This window comes from Lepisma saccharinum, chromosome 23 (genome assembly GCF_977018435.1).
Source record: "Lepisma saccharinum chromosome 23, izLepSacc3.1, whole genome shotgun sequence".
NCBI lineage: Eukaryota > Metazoa > Arthropoda > Insecta > Zygentoma > Lepismatidae > Lepisma > Lepisma saccharinum.
In genome coordinates this window covers 27,503,183-27,522,693 of record NC_139251.1, presented here as the reverse complement: position 1 = coordinate 27,522,693, position 19,511 = coordinate 27,503,183, and the positions used below count along the sequence as shown (strand labels likewise).

Genomic DNA, 19,511 nt, shown 5'->3' with positions numbered 1-19,511 from the left:
AAATGCCTCTCGATGGCATAGTTGTAACTCTGTCACCTTGGCATCAAGGGATCCCGGGTTCGATAACCCCCCCCCCACGGTGGTGCCACATAGTGATCAAATTTGAACTTAAGGTCCAGTCCCAATTATCCAATCTGATCAAATAAGAAAGTTATAACATATGTTGTAAGGAAAACAATTGTACCACTACTGGTTAAGGAAAACACTACAAATGCTGACCAAGACAGTCAATATTTCATTAATGGAAAAAGACACCTAACAACGTTACGTTTCAACCCTCTACCAGGATCTTCCTCAGATTAAAAAAAAACACAATGTGAAAAGTGACTTTTTTGTCTTTCTATTTTTACTGAAATATAGACTGCCCTGGTCAGCATATGCTGTGAATTTTCTATCATGGATGCAAGGCTTAATCGTGTTACCATTCATTAAGGAATTGCTGATTGATTGATTTAGTTCATTTTACTACGCTCTTCTGCCACTTTTGGTTAATCCAGAAGATGAAGATGAATGTGATAAAATTATATGGATGAAGTAAAGATTACAAACATATATATATATATATATATATATATATATATATTAACGATACACTAGTCCAGTAGACATCCATAGGATGTCCCCTGGATATCCATATGTCCGTCCAGGCAACGTTCATAAGATATCCAGGAAAGACATGTTTTGGACATTCTGTGGATCATTTTTGGATGTGTTTTGCACATTATGGATATGTTTTTGACATCCTGTGGATCATTTTTGGATGCATTTTGGACATTATATGGAAGATTTTTGGATATGTTTCGGACAAGAGTTCACGTGATTTTCTGGATGTTTTTATTTCATTGTGGATAAGGATATATTCTTAACTAAAATTGTACCTAATCTGGACATTATGGTGATATTTTTCGCACATACTTTGGACACGAAAAGAACATTCCTGGACTAGATTTACATACAAGCACTCCACTCTCTCTCTCTCTCCCTCTCTTTCTCTATCTCTCACTCACTCACACACATGCGTGCACTTACGCACACAAATTCACACACACACACGTATCTACACATCCAAAAAGTACTTTGTATTCACACGCATTAGCATACCGTAGTAAGCAGCGCTTATTCTTCACTACCACGCAAGGCAACGTCCTCATGCAAACTGCCGTTGTGTTCGAGACGAGACACAAAGAAAGCCTCGTGGCAACTTTCACCTGCTTGGCGCGCATGCGTGACTCGCTGAAAAGACAATGGGCTTACGGGCAATGCAATTCCTGTGGGAGATGTTTTTAATTTACGATTTATTACTGCGTAACAGAGTTTGAGTGCTAACATAATTGACACTAGATACAATAACTGAATCTTTACATGGGTATCAAAATATTTATGTCAAATTGTGATAACACATGGACGTAATACCACATATCCCATGAATATCCAGAATGGGACGTTATATGGATATCCAGGATGGGAGATTCTCTGGATATCCAGGAAGGGATATCCCATAGACGTCCCATGGATATCCCGTTCTGCACATCCATAGAACATCTTATAGACATCCACAACATCTATGGATCTGAATTGGACATTGTGGACGTCCCTTGGAGATGTGTGCTGTATGGGACAGTCCAGAGCATACTAGGTGGAAGTGAGGTTGACATTTGTGTCCCCATGGCAAGTTCACCCCTTGCGTCCCTTAAGGAATTCTTCTATGCTTTGTTGACTATTTCTTTCAGTTCTAGAATTTGCATTGTGTTTAAGAAACTGAATGGACAAGTATGAATGGCTCTACTCTTATAGTTTGCGACTGTAAAATAAGGAATATCTAAGTGATAAGTGCATAGAATAATCAGGATTTTAAAAAAATGAAATCTGCAAGCTAGAGAAATAAAGGATCATACAAATAATGAAGCCAAATTCAGTTCTGGGAGAACTTTGGGAGGAACAAGGCCAACAGGATGAAGTGCGAAAGGAAGCTACAACACCGGAAAATATACAAAATAATATATAACTTATACCCCATGCCATCATTGCACTAAGTAAATATCTCTACCTTTCGCCACATCATGTGGCTTCTTCAGGAGATAGACAAGACTAGTCAATGTTTAAAACGTGAAGAAGGTAAGTTAAAAAAAGTTAAAAAGAATGATTACACTATTGACACTTCTGAGAGAAAGGTGAATCTGCTGAAATAATTTGTTAACCAAGATCTTTGAAGAAGAAAATGCTTGAGTACTACATATATATCTATGCGGGGAAGGGGAAGTCTGGAGATGCAAGCAGATTACTTCTCAACTATGATCACTCAGTCTTACAATGCACTTTTACGAGTAGTACTACTAAGTTGGCTGTCATGAAATTCTCTGCAAAGTATAAAATTGCCAGCTAACATTAATAATTTTGTTCCATTAACATTTTGGGGGAAGACTACCCTTGGATTTCTCATGATATGATCCATCACATCTTTCAATTGTATTCACCCTTGCCACTGCTTCCTTTACGCAACTTCAACCGAATGGCCCGTGGACTGAATAGACTCTTGGATCTGACAGAACTCTTGTAATCAAGTGTTAGTCATACACTTGAAAGTTTGAAGTGTTGTTGTGGGTAAGTAGCCATAAGAAATGCACAGATTATCATCGAAAGTAAAGAAGAAATTTATCTGCAAAGATGTGTTTCCTTGTGCGACACCTTAACTCTAATAAACATGGCTAGAAAAGGTTCACTGCGAAATCATCAACCAGCATGTGCGTAGGATTCAGCAGCCTAGTGATGATTTTTTTTTTACGTGAATTTAATTGGATATGTAGCTCCGAAGGAGAGAGGCGATAGGTGTGGGTTTATTTTTGTGTATTAAATGCTGTATCAGATAATTAAGGCTAATCGTATCATTTATTTCAAGCTGCATCCACACGCATCTTCAGGTCCTCATTTTCTGTAGCTAGGATCAAAAATATAAAATATTAAGTGAACTAGCCAATAAAATTCCTTTTCATATACAATCAATTTATAAACAAAATTTAGATAGTAATAAAATTTCTATCAAAATATGTCGAATCGCACGACTAACTACTCAATGTAAATGAACATTCTAACTAATAGAAATATTTTGATACTAATCAAACCAGGCACACCTTCTGGTACACCTACTATGTTACGACTTATCTCACCTATATAAATGAGAGCGACGGGCGATGTGTGCATGCCCCAGAGCTAATAAATCAAAATGCTATTCTAAAACAAAATTACAATTAAATCCAATTTCAAATATATTTTAAACATATTATCCAAACCAATATAATGTAACCCATCTCCACCCACTAATAAGCTGCACCTTGACCTGAAATATATTTCAATAAAAAAAAAGAATATATATACTTAAATATTCAAATTACGGCGGTATACAAACTGATCTTTTACAATAATAGGTCAAATAAAATGTGGAATATCGATTATGGAACAGGTTCCTCTAAATAGAATAAAGCACCGCCAAATTCTTTGAGTTTCAAGATCATAACTAATACTACTCAGACCAAATTTACAATGACAATAATAGGGTATCTAATCCTAGTTTAATTACACCACCTTTATAGAATTAATAAAAATAAAGAACAAATTATATTAAAAATTTCACCTAACAAATAAAATATAAACAACCAAAAAACAATTATTACTACAATTAAGCCAACAACTCTCCACTTATGTCCCCACGTCTAACCGTGGCAGCTGGCACGAATTTAGCCGGACAAAATAAATATCAAAATTTAAAATTGTGTAATCTAATTTACATTAAAATTAAACAAACCCACACACTGCGAACAGCCAACCTCAAACATGCCGTCTCAACCCATAAAAAATTGGCGGAAATTTTACCTCTCTTTAATAAATACATATGTAAAATTTAATTAAGGAGATTTAAGCTAGAATAAAACTTTAAATTTAAAATATAAAGAGAGGTTCTTATTATTACATAATATGTATTATATTAAATTAAATTATAATTAGAAACTACCTCATGAAAATTTCCCCCTTTTTGATTTCTCTTACTCACTTCCCATTCTATATAGAACACAATTTTTTTTTCCCTCAAAATTGTGTTCTATATAGATATATTAACTTATTTTTTCTCTAGGTTCAATAAGTATTAAAATGACATGTTAATTAAGTCAATTACTTTAAGTTAGACGACAAACACTTAAAAGAAATTAAATAGAATTAAAAGCAATTCTGAAGTATTTTATATTATTTAATAAATAGGTTCTACTTATTAATCATAAAAATAAAAGCCCAATAAATAACATTATTAGCCCACTATTATAATTTATTTATAAATAAGATGTCTGAAAAAGGATTACCATGATAGGTTAAAGTATACATGAAATTTAACATGTTCTTATTATTTTTATTTGTGATAAAAATCATTTTTATAGCTGAAAGAATTAAACTTTCTCCAATGGTATCAAACCCCATAGTGCATCATACACCAAAATACAGTAATAAAAAGGTAAGCTAATTAAGCTAGAGGGCTCATACCCCACATATGAAGGTCTATAATTAATCTTTCCCTTTTTAATGCTCACAACCCCCCAAAAAATAATATTCCTATTGACCCTCACAATAGGAACCCTCCTTTCTATTTCTTCCACCTCATGATATGGAGCCTGAATAGGCTTAGAAATTAATTTAATATCCTTCATTCCATTAATTTCTACACCAAATAATCAACGAAATACAGAAGCATCACTTAAGTACTTCTTAATTCAGGCATTAGCATCATCAATGATTTTGGCTGCAGCATTAATTATAATTAATTCAGTAAATTTCAATACACAGATTCAGTTTCTAACCATAGCTTTATTAATAAAAATAGGAGCTGCTCCATTCCATATTTGAATACCAGAAGTTATAGAATAAATAACATGAATTAATTGCCTAGTAATAACAACTATTCAAAAAGTTGCTCCATCAACATTACTTAGTTATGTACCATGTTTCGTCCTGTTCCCTCAGGGCATGCTCCCGATACACGTAGCAAGTCATCGTGTTTCCATTCTCTTTGTTTTTCTTTCTTTCCCTCGTCGGCGGATGACCAAAGAAGAAACCGGCCTTGTCTCGGTCGACCTGGAGGACCCCTGCATGCTACAGGCCACCTACTTACACCTGATAACATGTACCTGGAAACTTGGAGAGCAGTGTAGACAACTGGCAATATTGTAAATCGCCTAAAGGAGCATACAAGTGCCATCGTTGCTTCAGTGGCGCAACCACGGGAGGGCATGACCCCTTAACATTGGACGGAAACCAACATGGGAGGGGGGGGGGGGCAAACATTGAAATAAAGATAAGCAAGGCTAGCAGAATCTAAGAGTAGCAGGTCAAAATGGTACTCAAGATGGAATTAGTTTTCATGTATTTCTTGCATTTTTCTTCCAGACAGCCAAGAGCACCTGCAAGGGGGGAGGCACAGAGGGGCAATTGCCTCCCTCGATTTCAAATTTTCTGAAAATAAAAATAAGTTTCGTAACATTTTATTGCTTGCAATACCTGCTTTTCTTAGTCTCATCAAGTTCAGAGCCATAGCTAGGGACGGCAGGAGTCTGACCTGGGCACTGAACGATCAAAATGAAAAAAATTGTAAAGAGGGAATGACATGGGGCCCTATTTGCCCTAAATTATTTGCACCCTATTTGCAAAATTTGGATCTAATTGTCATTTTTATTATTTCTATTATTATGATTTTTGTTATTATTGTCACGTGTATCCTCTTGGTACTTGCCTCCCAGACAAAAAATTGTGGTTGCGCCTGTGTGTTGCAGGCAGTCCGTACCGTCCACCATCAAATGCAACACGAACAACACATTGAATTCAACACTTAAAGGAAGTGACGTCATGGCACACGTTTGATTAACGTTCAAGAATATCTAACTAGGAACTGTTCTGAATAAAATCTTCCATGACAGACTCTCAACCAATCAGAGCACATAATATTGTGGTTGGTCTCAGGTTGGTCTCGGGTTCGAATCCCAGTCTGGGCATGAGTGTTCTTTATAAGTGTTCCTTCATCGATTTCATCACTCATCCTCATCTTCGCGATTAGCCTAAAATGACAGAAAAGCGGAGTAATATGAACCAAATCAATCAATAAATCATATATCTGATAATTCATTACTGCAACGCGTGGTGTACTCTCTCAGTGGTGCTGATACTGACTCTGCAGCCCCATTGCACAACTGAATAAGAAATCCTATACAAATCGAACTTCCTACTTTTTCCCTGTAGTTTTCAACAATGAGGTTTCTACACGTAGAAAAATTAAACTTTAATTCAACAATCAAAACAACACCATAAATATGCAAGAAATATGAAACAAATTTAATATGCTTCTACTAATAATATTGCCTACTCTGTTGTGAATAGTGTAGAAACGGTAAATAACCAAACACATAATTGCTATGGAGGGGTAGAATCCTTTACGTGCTTAACAATATCTTGCATTGATTACGTACATCATTTCGCAAATATTGTATGCATTGTTAGGATTTATTGTTTGTGAATGAAGAACATTTCTTTGACATTCGACTGACAAATGTGAACCATCCCAATTTATGGCAAGGATATTTTTATTTATAATATTTCAGCCTAGAACCATAGACGGTATGGAATTATCAATATGACAGTGGAAACTTGCATACTTTTTCATTTTGAATCATTTGAAGACTTAACACCAGTGGCGGCTCATGCTACTTATTGTTAGGAGGGCTGCATCATAAAAAAAAAAAAACCTTTACTATTTGAAGATAAACTCCATGCGGCGGTCTTTCACTGAATTATTCATTTTTACTTGTACGATCTATATAACTTACTGCCAGAAAACAAATAACTCTTTGAATCGATTCTAAAACTTAAACAATCACGCACTTACTGACAAGCGAAATGCACGCGTTACACTGTTTCTTTCGGCAATCGCATGTTTATGCGCGGTGTACACCGTCATAGTATGAGAGATTTCGATTTCTACCACTTGGCAGCGCCGCAGTACATTTGACTGCGTTAAATGCAGCCCGCTTTTTAGCATTACAAGGGCCTAGGAGGGAGGGAAGTAGAAGCAGTGCTTACGTTAGAGTTATGGCAATCCCCGAGGGGGAAGCGGCTTCATATACCAGTTTGCCTCTTGTCGCGCGCCAAGTGAATTTGAAAACTCCACACAGCGCAACGGGTCACAGTAAGATAGAGGAAGTATAAATATTTAATTTGTGCACTAATGGCAACAAAGTATAATTTGTTTGGGGGCTGCAGTCCTGCAGCTCCACTTCATCGGCCGCCACTGCTTAACACCTTTTAAATATTAATTATTGAATAAAGAACCTTTACATCATCGTACTCCCCATTGCACTTGCATGAGGGCATTTATATGCACTCGTCAGCGGGGATCGAACCCGGGAGCCTTTGATTACAAGGCGAAACACTAACACTACCCATGTGGAAACATTACACAAGCGAATTATCTCCGTACATTGCACGGGAAGCACAACACATTTTGTAAATGCAGTGCGAGATTCAATAATTGAAAAAAGAAAAATAGCAACGAAGCAGTCGACAATTTATGCACCATAAGTACAATTGCTCCATTAAAAACAAGAAAAAAATGACAAAATTAATGTTAATAATGATATACAATTTCTGTGGTAATATTTATGCATCCAACTGCACTCAAATTGACCTACGTGGCACAGTGCAGGGGTTTCGGGTTCGAATCCCAACCTAGGTATGGAATTTCAACACATCAATTATCCATCGTCGAGATTAGTCAACAGTGGAAGAAAAGCGACGCTATATAACAAAAGTCAAGCCAAACCGACTGCACTCATATCATCAGTAATAGTCAAAGTTATCCAACGGCATTCTCAGGAATGAATGGTTGTAGTTATAACCACCCCCATCTATTTTTATTTTTTTTAAATTTTTTTTTAATACAACAGTTTGAGGAAAAATGGTAAAGTAGCTACTAAAAGGCATTTTAGTCATATCCTCCTTTACGAAATTTCAGGAACTAGTGCTTGGTTTTCTTCATTCTGCTTTTTCTTCTTTATCTCATACTCATCCACTCCGTAACATTTTGCATTATTTTAATTTGTTACTGCGATTTATCTCATTTTCCTTGGAAATATTTTTATGGAGATTTTTTTTGCTGTATAAGGGATCAAGCCATTATTTTCGTTAATATGGTTGAAAGAAGATACTGTATAGAGAAATTGTAACCATCTAAAATATTATAAGTTACCCTTCTTCTATTATCATCTACTATGGTATAGGAATATGTTAAATTCTAATGTTGCTCGTTTTATATCTGAAGTCTGGAACTTTTATTTTCATTCATCGTGATTACAAAATAAATATTGTGTACCTAAAGTGCACTCTCGTTTGTAAAGTCAAGAACATGATTTTCAGTTAAATCATTCAAGAGCTTGCTCTCAATGTTCCCATTGACACAATTTCCTCACGAAGAAACCACACCTTTCCAGTGTTCTCCTCGGATATACTTGGTTATTATAATTCATGGAGCATCTTTTCTTACCTGTGTGGTTATAATCCGGAAGACGTGACTGATTTCTCTGATACCCACGTGCTGTCATTAGCGCTGCCCTCGTCAGGACACTTGTCAACACATATCAAACAGTTGAATCCTAAACACACATGTCGGTAGCTTAAATGGACATTTGCAGTTAAAACTTACAAAACCAGTGTACATATGTTTTGGTACTCACCCAGTACCCCACATGATTTTAGAATCTTTAGATGGAATATGACAATACATTTTTTGTTCGAAAACAATTTTTGGTTAAGTTGTCCGTTGAAAAAGTTATTTGAGGTGAAACATTTCTTTGCAGGAAGGAAAACACATTTTTCCATGTTTAAGAAGTTGTCATGGATAAACCATTAAGAAAAACTTTAAACATAAATGCATATTGTGATTTTTTGTTTTAAGAATCTATCCCATATGTATCTCATGGAGGTGATACGTTATAATCATTTAAACAGAAAGTAGAGAGGTCGCTTGCGTGTATCTAGACGTCTGGCTTTTTGCGACCAGCCACCATTACTTTTTATATGATGGCCATTTTCTGAAGTGTCTAATACACATATAAAAAGTAGTTATTTCGCTTTTGACTATTCCAGATATATAGTATGCATCCTAACTCATTGGATAATATTTTTAGTAGTTGAAAATTGTATATATTTCCATTGTCTTCTTTTAAGTAACATGTACTCTATGTGTGTTTAATCTTTTCTGGGTGACATGAATAATTAAATGAGCATAATAAACATATCATTATAAATATTTGCAATGTTACTAGCCTGCGGCCACTTCGATACAAGAATGAATTACTTTTAATTCAATCTCGTATTAATTGATAAATGAAATGTTTTAAAATGTGTGGTATCTTAGTTTCATTCAAGGCTTTATTAGAACGTTGTATTGATTGATTCAGTTGGTGTTTTAAGTCCACTTTATGCACAATAAGGCTAATCGGGACTGGACCTACAGCTTAAAGTGGGATCTAAACCACTATGCGCCTCCACCATGAATCGAACCCGGGACCCCTTGATTACAAGACGACTACTGCACCACTGTGCCATCGGGGAGGTCCTACGTTTTGTTGTAATATGTGTGTATGTGCCATTATTAAAACTATAGCGAAACACAAATAACACTTGGAACACTATATGCTTAATAAACACTGTATAAAACAAAGAAAATCGCAAGAACACTTGTAACATTAGGGCGTGTCATTTAAGGACGGAAAATTTTCTTTTGCGAATTTGCACAATGAGGGGTTCTGAAAATATGTTATTGGACATGAGGAATCCAAATCTGCAATTATTTTTATGATTGGTTGATGATTAGCTTGGTAAATTGAGGTTTGTTTGAAATGCGCCAAAACAAAAGCCCAAAACTCGTATTTTAAAGCGAAGTTGAAGTTTGTAATCATTTTATATAAGCGAAAATATAAAGAAATTTTGTTTCCAGCTGTAACAACATATCATTACTTTATCTTATAACGTCCAATTATAGTAAAAAAAGAATAATATTCATTAGAATTAATAACAAGTTTCATCAAGTCTGGTTTTGATTCATTTCTTGACAAAAGCCGATGACCTGCTTCTTGGCCTCTGATGTAGCCCTCCCTTTTTTCCTGTGAATAAACTTTTCCTGCAGCCTCCGTGACTTGTTTCACACATCTTTCAATCCCTTGACCATGACAAGGCCACTGAGGAACTTGCATTGGCTTGTGAATAAATTCCTTTATTTCTGTCATTTTGCATGTTAATGGAGGTTCATAAACTCCATCAAACCAGTCTATCAACTCCAATAAGTTTGAAGCAGAAGTGTTTATAGATGGTGTCTTCCTTGGACGTACTGAAAGATCTCCAAATGTATCATCATTGCCACCTCTTAAATCGATGATCTTTTGAATTCCAGATCTCCTTTCTTCCTTATTATTTGAGCACAGCAGTGTCTGAATTAACGTTTCACTAAATGCATACCATGCTGAACACACCAACGATATATTCCACAATCAGCCTTAAATTCTCGAGATTTTTGCCTTTTAGGCCATGTTTGGAAACCCACAAGCGACAAAGTCTGTTTGCTGTTGTAAGCCACCTTGAATGGCTCACTGGTCCAATTTCAAGAAGTGCCAGATTATTGGGAAGTTTACCTGCTCTTATGGCCTGTGTAATTCTATATCCATATGCTTGATCGGTTGACAGATCCTTCAAAATACTGTCACTGAGTTCAATAACAGGTACTCCAATTGAAATTTTTGGAAATTTAGGATTAATATCAAGCTCTGTAGCTGCATCTAATATTTTAGCAATGTCACCTGTCCACTTGTTGTTTGACAAAGTCTTCCCATCAAGGGCTGTGATTAAATGGTGAAAAGGTAACTCGTTGGTGTGAAGAGCACAAACTAGGTAGTTAAGTTTGCGGCCTAGTTTGACTTCAACCCAGTGCATGGTGCAACCTTCCCAGCCGGTATTATTATTTGTTGAATCACCTCCAATTGCTTGTATTGTTTTATCAATACCTTTCTCTTTCATAAAATTCAGTAAATTGTCAGCAATTATTTCAGATGGTTTTTCATTCTTTGAGCTTTTCTCTGGTGTAAAGTGATAAAGATATCTCCCACCTGGCTCACTACAAACTGAATAATGTTGTTCTTTCATAGTCATAGTACTGGGAAACTGCTCCTCTGAATGTTCAGCCTTCAGCATAACTTTAGTTGAATCTTCACGACCATCGAAAAATATGCAATCAATTTGACCCTTCTCACAAATTTCTTCAAATTCATTGTCTAATGATGACATCAATTTCTCCTGCGCTCTCTTTACTTTATTGTGGTCAACAACAAGTTACGTGTTTTCTTCAGTGATCAAGCCGATATCAATAAATGCAGCGGTGGTAATTGCAGCTGTGGCACGAAGACCAACAACGTATCTAATGTATTGTACTGTTTCTCTCCATTAGAAGTTGAAGGAGCTGCTAAATCATAATTTGATTCACTTCCATCTTCTGTATCAGATTCTTCTTCATTTCCAACCCCAGAGGAACATTCTTCATGTGATGGAAGTGAAGAAGTCTGCAAGCACTCCTTTTTATATTCAGCAAGTCTTGTTCTCTCAACTTCTTCTCGCTTTTGCTTCTTTATCAGTCTGTTATGTTCTGGAAAATCTGGAAAACCAATTTGGTGTGGTCCAATAGAACCAATCTTGTTTCTCTGGCCTTTAATGAAAGCAAGTTCTTTCACTGGGATCTTCTTGTCAATTAATGTGAGCTTCTTTTGTGCAATCTGTAGCACAGACAAATTCAGAGCACATAATGATTTCACATTTGCAATTGAGAATGTCAAAGAGCTTGTCAAGTTTTGAAGCAAAGGCTTCTTTAATATCTAACTTGCCCCTTCCAAGAGATATGTTTTTTGCTTGCTCCCAAATTTCCTGAATCTTTGATAATACTGTAACTCTTGAATTCACAACAGGGAAAACAAAAGAACAGTTTGCTCGTTCCCATTTTTCAAGTACTTTAGGATCTCGTAGACAATGTCTTTTGCAACACTGGCAGCTGCATAGTTTCTCATATCCTCACTACTTTGTTCTCTCAGCAACAGTCCATATCTTAACACGTCTCGCAAAGTTGGTAATTCAGAAGACACTTCCAATAAGGTTGCTCATATGTTTTAATGTTCCCTGTCTTGTTCTCTTCTTTGTAGTCATAGTTATCACTGGTTGTAGAAAGCAAAAAAATATATCACATATCTGCCACGCCACAGCCACACTGTCATTGACACAGTTGACACCGATTGCAACTCTCAGAATGGAAATTCTTCAGTCTCTCGTGGAAAAAAAGCAGTATAATATTAATATTAATAGTACAAAATATAACATAATAATAGTAAAATATTAATAGTACAGATAACTACAATACATATATAAGAGAACTACAAAAACTTGTAATCAATTTTAGGCACTTATCAACATCTGTTTTCATGAAAATTTGGGAATAACCCATACGTTTAAATGACAGAAAAATTTAAAAAATGTTGAAAAGTAGGAACTTTTAACATAGATATTTACCAAGCAAGACCTAAATATTTACAAGTAACCAAAATATATTTCAAATTACCTAATCATACCACAACTTTTTAACACCCCTCAAATCAGGATTTTTAAAGATGAAAAATTCAACACGCCCTATTGTAACATGTAACCACTTTAAAAATACGACTGAACTGAGATCGCGAAGTTACTGAAATGAAATGGGGTTAAGAAAGAAATCCACAAGTTATGCTCAAAGCCATGTGTTTCAGTTTGCACGCTGGCGCCAGATGTTAGGGAAACTTAAGTGCCCTTCTAGCGTGTCTTGTTACCTAAAAACATGCCAAAAACAAGTGGATGCACAAGGACACATTTCCAACAATTTCCAAGTTGACCATTAACGTGCTTTTTTTAATGTAATTGTAACTAAAATTCTGAGAACTTGGAAGTCATTTTGAAGCTAGCGGCTTCCATAGCAGAGATCTCGCACGCGATTTGACGGGAGTTGGCATCCGGGCGGCTGCCAAGAGTGCCGCCGTCAGGCACACAAAGGGGAAAGAAAGACCCTGTATATTCGATAGTCAATTGTTTCTTTTTGGACGTGCACGTTTATAAATTCATATTCTAAGGTCATCATAACTCAACATAACACATTGTAACTTTTGTGCTCATCACATTTTCCCAGAACTTTAGAAGTGTAGAGTGACGAGGCATGGAAGGTTGTGTGTTGTGTATTTATCTTGGTGTAAGCTTGATAAAAGCTCTGAAAAACCGGGATGAAACATCGCAGGAAAAATAAAAACCACTAAAAATTATTTTGTGTCTACAAAAAGTGGTTATGCAAACCTTTAAGAAGAAAATAGATATCCCCAATCATGATGAGATTTTTTATTAACAGCATTATCATTTTTTTATTATTTTTTTTGTTGATCTGACACTTCCAGTTTACTAGCAGATTGACACTGAAGGTTGTTTATTGTTACTTTTGGTGTCCTTCTCCGATCAGTCAAAGCAGTGATCACTAGTATATGTATATACTTAGATCACTATGAGCATATAGAACAGTTATATACTTACACATATTTTTGGTAAATAAACAAAATTTCAGTTGAGAATCAAAATCAATTTCGGGTTCATAAATGGTAAATAAAATTTCGGGAAAACCTGACCAAGAGTGGTACATAAAATGACAATTTGATTTTAAAATTGTGAATATAATCCTAAATTTGATTTAAAAACTGCACTTACTACACAAAGCACATTTTATGTATTTAAGTTTATTCCTGTATTAAGGGGTCAATTTTTGCTTCTGAAATATTTACAGCACAATTGATCAATTTTCCATGAATTGCATTTCATTTTTTAGAGTCTATTTTGCATCATTTTGTGACAAAACAGGGTTGGAAAATGCACCTCACACCTTTCAGAAACATGAAAAATTAACATTACGATGTATTATATCATATTTTATGTTTTTTTGTGAAAAGCAAAATATGTATGCATGCCTCTAGTGATCACTTTTTTCACTTCCAACTTTTAAGCAAGTTGTTCAAGTAACTGAAGAGGTACATCTTGCAGCCGAGTGAAATATTCATGCTCAATAAGCAACAAATATTTTGGTGCACACTCGGATTCGGAACTTTCAGCACTACTAGGGTATTCCCTAGTAGAAATACAAAATGAATTTTCATGGAGCAACAAACACTATCAAAATGCTAAGAGAATTAATCGCCCACCTCTTTTCCCTCGATGATAGTTTTATACATAGTACCCGCCATGCCATGTCCCTGCCAACCAACCATCCTGACTACTGAATTACTACACCAGAGTATGCACAATATTAATTCCCGCATTCCGAAACTGAAAAAAAAGCACCACTACACATGCTGACCGAGGCAGTCCTTCATTGGAAAAAAAAAAACCCAAGGAATACTCCGTGGTGAGTTAAAACATACTTTTAAGTGTTTTACTGAAATACAGACTGCTTTGGTCTGCACATTTAGTGTTTTTTTTTTCTTTCATGGAAATGTATTAATTGTGTTTCCATCCGATACAGAGTACGAGAAACTGCGTAGGTGAGCCCATCCCCACTCAGTGGAGTATCCTCGAATAGGTTTGTGTGGGTAGGACTTTGCCTTTACCCAAAAACACCAAGATCCCATTGGGTACCGATCACTGATATGAATCCCCCCGTCATCCCTAGCACACCCTCCCTATGATTGAGTAAAAATCCCGATATAGCATTTCGGTATTTATTTTTTGCTTAACACGTGTGGAAGAATCCAAATAAGAAAGGGGACGAGGATTGAAAAAAAATAAACGCTCTATTTGTTGTGGTTGCAACTACCTACACACCCTCTTGAAGTTGAACAAAAACAATTATCACATCCTCCTTTTTGTTGTCACCCCTATTTTGCCAGTGGACTCGCCCAGTGAGCGCATTCACACTTGCATGGATGGTTGCGACAAACTCAGACAGCTTGGACATTTTTAAGTACTTCAACTAATCTATACTTACTCATATACACGAGCAGCTCAGACAGACACACGTTTTATATATTCTAAATAGGAAATATCTCATAAGTGCTAATTACTAATTAATTTGTTACCTACCAGTACATTCACTACTTAATGCAAGACTCCATTACCAATGTATTCACTCCAAGGCAAATTCATCACAACTGCTTCCTGCTGCATGTCTTTCTCTTTATAAGAGATCCATTGTTTTGGAAAATGTTGAGCTGTTTCTTAGCATATGCTTGAATATATAAATATGTATATATTCAAACAATACTTGTTTCTTAACCAACAATACTGAACAATGGAAACAAAAGTGTGATTTTGCTTGTTTTGCTACAGTAGGGTGACTAATATTTTTACTCTTGAAAATTCGGTAAGGGCTAATTATATCATTACTGTATTATTATTATTTATTACAGTATGGGCCACACAAATCACACCAACAATAAATAAAATATGATCCCTTCTCTAAAAAGTGATTAATTATTATTATTATTACATGCTCGGTATGACTTCCATAGTATTTTTGCTTCCTCCTGATCAACCTTTGTTGTTAGACTTAATATGAAGTTGAAAAATGCCAGAAGCATAGAACAGCTTTATTTTTCACTAACTCTTCATGAAACCTTCTCGAAGCCACCCTTTGTTCGACAGATTTGGTGTTTACAAAAGTGTTCAATGTAAGTCAAAGCTCAGTTGATTACTGTAATGGGAGAAGAACCTGCAGTATATTATAAATTTCTTGGCAAGGACTGTAAGAAAGTTCCTCCAGAAGTTGGTAAACAGAATTTTCAGTGAACTGCGGAAACGTGTAGATTGACATATTCAGATAATGTTCACAAGTCTTATTTATCTTACATAGACTATTCCTATTGAATCACCGAATTTACACAAGAGCTGTATTTAATACAATCAAAAAATATACACACGTACAATCAGAAGAAATGTAACATTGTTAGGAACTTGTTGAAAAAACATGCTCCATTTTGCTTCTTACCATTATCTTGTCTTCAAAAAGTGTTATATATCTAAGTTGTAAGAATTATGGGGTGTATTTAGTGATTCAATAATATACTATGCCGCTTAGGCGGAACCTGTTGAATATGGTTGAGTCACAATCTTACCACAGAAGGTTACAGGTTCGAGTTCTGTAGGGACTTGCTAAGTGATCTTTTATCCAATTACTATTCATCCTCATCCCTTCGATAAGCATAAGTGGCAAAAAAAAAGTGCTGCAGTGACTTGGGACACATGCAAAACTCGGGATTTTGAATATGCACCAAAATTCTAGAAAAACTGTTCTTTGTATACATTCTGCTCAAGTCTCATACATTGAAGGTCAGTTTTCGACTTATTCTGACATGATATGGTCAGTGTACACATATGCGGAAAAAAGATATGTATGACCTAGCTAGTATCAAAATTGTGATATATGTAATGTAAATCAGTCTATTCCTGAATGTATAATGTAATTTAATATATGTATATGTGTGTGTTCCGGACTCTACATGGGATCAAACTGTGAATGCTACTCTATACAGATGATAGAGTTAGGTTTCAATACACAGTTTCCCCCTACAATCTCCCTTAGCAACCCCAAGGCAAGGTGTGGAAGGAGACAAGGGACAACATTCTGATGACGGTCAACTCATCTCTTAGTCATGCAGTCTGGAGCACATGTCAGGTGATAGTTCTGTGGTGTTTGTCATCGACTTGGGAAGCCTACAATCTTCCGGTTCTGTTGTGGTTTATCAATATCCTGACAACAATCGGGAACATTAAGCTCTGAACTTGAAGCAAGATTTTTATTTGCGCTACGCAAATGTTTTCTTTCCATTTCGAACGAAGTATCTCTGTGCTTTTCTACAAATATAAAAGTTTAGTGCTCTTGCACAATGAATCTCAACGTTAAACAATTGTCTTGCCCTTGTACACTACAATATCGAGCCAACACGTTGGACTGCCACTTGATACGTTCAAGACCTGTATTATTATATTTATTAATAATAACTTAATAATAATGAGCGGTGAACGATGAGACTCGGCGAAGTACACAGACTCCTCTCAGGTACAGTGATAGTGTTAGGCAAAGACAATATTCACAGCACAGAGAAATAAAACCACATTGCTGCAGTAGATAAACTAAAAGGTTTTATTCTTTTTATATGGCAATTATAATGCGAATATACTTCAGACGAAGGAGAGGATTTCGCTTTGTCGATGAATTGACTCAACTAAAATGCATAAACTCAGTGTGGCTATCGGCATGCCTATGATCACATAGACCTAGCTTGCGCCCCGTACTACCACACCAAGAGATATGCAATAATAACTGAGCCAATATTTGCTCTTTAGCCTTTTTTTTTTTCAAATTAATCCTTGGGCTATCTTTATTATCTAACGTAGAATGGTTGCAGTATTGTGCATAACATCAATGCATGGCTATCGATGTACCTATGATCACATAGGCCTAGCTTGCACCCCGAACTATCATACCAGGATGTATGCACAACACCGAGGAGTTCTTTTTAAGTTTAAAAGCTTCGTCGATCCATGGCGAAAGTGTGTGTTTCTTAAGCGATATCCTCGCTTTTATACTATTTCGAGAACACAGATTCAAGTACAGATTAATCACTCACTATTTACAAAAAGATGCTACCAAAAAAACTGACATCTATACATGTTTAGAAATAAAAATTCGTATAGTGCACTCTTGCAAACATGAAGATACATTAAATTATCCATAATGTAGCATAAAATACAATAAACAATAAACAAAAGATTTACATTACAAACAAGGTGCATTATTACATATAATAACAAGGAAATTACGCTTTCACAAAAATAAATATATTAGTGACATATTTTCTACTGGTGACATCACATAAAAATATGGATCATATCAACTCCATAATTGGAGAAATCCTAAAATCCATGAAGTCAAGACTTATAGTGACAGTTGTGTAGTGGCCATCCTGCCAGATGTTACATAAGTAGAAAATAGAGAGAAAATGAAAATTGGGTAACCCTCGGAAGATACTCACCTCCACCTGCATACTTTTGAGGGTATGCGCTTATGTTCTGGTGCCTAGAAAGACCAGAATGACTTTTGCATAGAATATCGGTTGCCCCCGTTTTGTTTTCCTCATGACTTTATTTATCAGTGTATTGTATCATTAAATATTTTGTATCCAGATGACAGATGTACCTACAGATATATTAATTCACAACTTAATTATTTCCTTTATTTTCCAGACTCCAATGGGTCAAGTGCATTTGGCAAAATCCGTGCAGTGGGCGTTAGAGAAAGGGAAAGTGGTGGATGTCTACATTATTATGTTTGACAACCAAGTGAAACCAGGAGAAGTTTGTCCTTCTAAAGCTCTGCAGGATTACCGTGATTCTTACCAGTTAGCAAATACCAAGTAAGTGCCTAAGATTGTCTGTGCTGACCTTGTGTATTGGAGTTGTTATCATAACTCACTGTGGGGTGTAATGGGCAACCTTCTGGTAACGCATCCAAAAGTCAACCTCACTTCCACGTAGTACACCCTAGACTGCATTTTGCAGACAAACGAGGCTGGCGACTGGCACTTTGGCCAGTATAATTTTGTGTGTATTATCCTGTTTTTGTCCTTGTGTGTGCTGAGTGTCCCTTTACAGCCTCAGCTTATAACGAAAGTCAGAATGTTTTAATATTTTAGTAACAGGACACTGCAATTACGCTATTTTAGTTATGGTAAGGGGCTGTGCCCCGTAAAATGTGACTGGTGCAAAATAGCCTAAGTGCTGACGCACCCAAAATTTTAAATTCAAATTCATAACTCACTGTGAAACCAGAGGTCTCAAATTTGAATTGTAGGTAACAAATATTTTTTACAGTGAAGCTTGTGAACAAAGCAAAAGGATCTGCCTTCAATGAACCTTTTTGATTTTTTATATGCCAAGAACTTAGTACATGACAATAACAATGCATTAATTCTGATAGTCACCAAATATTTCATTATCAACTTTCTAATTAGTATGTTAACAAGTCTTAACTTTTTCATTTCAAAATTTAAAATGTAAACAAAGTGACCCACAAAGTTCACATTGAAATCAAAAGTTAGAAACTAAAATAAGTAGGTAATCATTTATTATAGTTGAATTGTTAATTGCTTCGTAATTTTCCATGTAACCTTGCTTTGTGCCCGTCAATTTGTAAAATAAAATATTTACCTTTTAATGGCAGTTGAAGCTAGCACAGCTGCAAATGTTCAATTTTCATATAACTTATTTTGCTTTTAAAGGACAGAGGGTGACAGTTTTCACGAAGCAATATAGAAAATGTAAATGCTAAATTCACTTTTTTTATGCATGAAAAATGTGATTAGCACACAGAATTCTGAACTAAACATTTT

General features: G+C 35.7%; 1 protein-coding gene and 1 non-coding gene across 2 annotated transcripts in view; one reads left to right on the top strand and one right to left on the bottom strand.

Annotated features, from left to right (window-relative positions):
- LOC146005411 (uncharacterized) overlaps positions 1-18,490 on the top strand; it is a 106,670-nt gene extending 88,180 nt beyond the window's left edge. The window contains exon 15 of the mRNA XM_083144650.1: positions 18,367-18,490. The gene's annotated coding sequence lies outside the window, so the exon portion shown is untranslated. The remainder of the gene's footprint in view (positions 1-18,366) is intronic.
- LOC145977880 (small subunit ribosomal RNA) lies at positions 3,120-3,523 on the bottom strand. The gene has a single exon (XR_014440634.1). It is a non-coding gene; the product is annotated as a small subunit ribosomal RNA (ribosomal RNA).
- Positions 18,491-19,511: the final 1,021 nt, after the last annotated feature.